Source organism: Sinocyclocheilus grahami, unplaced genomic scaffold, assembly GCF_001515645.1.
Source record: "Sinocyclocheilus grahami isolate Dianchi unplaced genomic scaffold, SAMN03320097.WGS_v1.1 scaffold1064.1, whole genome shotgun sequence".
Lineage (NCBI taxonomy): Eukaryota > Metazoa > Chordata > Actinopteri > Cypriniformes > Cyprinidae > Sinocyclocheilus > Sinocyclocheilus grahami.
This window is the reverse complement of record NW_015506243.1, coordinates 51360-52626: the sequence shown is the minus strand read 5'-3', so window position 1 is coordinate 52626 and position 1267 is coordinate 51360. Positions and strand designations below refer to the sequence as shown.

At 34.1% G+C, this 1267-nt stretch overlaps 1 protein-coding gene across 1 annotated transcript in view; it reads left to right on the top strand.

Moving 5' to 3' along the window:
* Positions 1-1267, top strand: part of LOC107566252 (sodium/potassium/calcium exchanger 2-like) — a 51338-nt gene that overhangs the window by 33648 nt on the left and 16423 nt on the right. The window lies entirely within an intron of this gene.

The following is a 1267-nucleotide window of genomic DNA, read 5'->3' as shown; positions in this document are numbered from 1 at the left end:
GGCTGTCAACCAGTCAATGCTCTGCTTCTCAGGAATTAGCTTTACAAGCTTTACAGAATTCTCTGAAATAAACTTGAATCGAATTGAATATACAAAGCAATGAGTATGATCTTGTGTTTATAATAAAACAGTCAGTCCACACACTGCAGTTCAGTTCTATCTGAAACAAATAATAATAGTGGCAACAATGACATGTCAGGCAAAAATGCAGTTCATAAACATCATGTCCAAGAAAGAAATGGGGAAAAAATCACAAAAAAGATGAGAGATTAAAATCCTCGTTTAAGCCCAAAAGAGACATTGTCTATGTACGAGTTTGATGTTGAATATCTGCATCACCTGTGTATTTACATGCTTCCCAACATACATTACTGGACATGGACACACCGGAGTAAATAAATCACATTCTTAGTACAGCGTATTATACAATATTTGATATAATACACTTTTTGTGTATATTTTTGTTTTGTTTTGTTTTTGCATTGCAGTGTAGAGGAAAATGATGTATAATTCTGACATGGAAAACAACCTTGTATATATGTTTTTATTTAATTATTGTTAGTTTTCTATCATGTACGCCATCTGATTTATCCAACATATTTGGCAAATTCTGAGATTTTTTGTTTTTGTTTGAAAAAAATAATGAAGAATAAACTAAACTAAAATAAAAAATATTGATAGTGGTATTATTGTTAACTAAAACTAAAACCATAAAACATGTTACTTGAAATAAATGTTAACTGACATAAAACATACAAAAACTTAAACTTATTTTAAGCTAGTTACCAAGGCAACATTTCTCACTTTTATTTGAACATGACTTGCTAAAATAACTAAAAAGACAACTAAAATGACAAAAAGACAACAAAATTTGCAAAAACTTTTTTTAAATTTAAGTATTTAAAAAAATTAAAAAATGTAAAGCTATAATAATATGGCAGTGATACTAAAATAAGACTGATGCGCACATGCTACTGTACACAACTCATTACACACAGCGATTTCAACGCTAAAACGGGACAGAAAGTGAATCATAGCGATGCCTTTGGAAAGAGAAGTGAAGGCCAAGTCACGGCAGGACTGCAGAAACCTCACGCTTATGATAACTCGGTGGAAAACACGTTTGACCGTCCGTCTCCCTCCCACTGGCCTGCGTCTCCTCTCACACACACACACACACACACGCACACACACACGCACACCTCACACACGCACACCTCACACACGCACACCTCACACACACACACCTCACACGCACACACACACA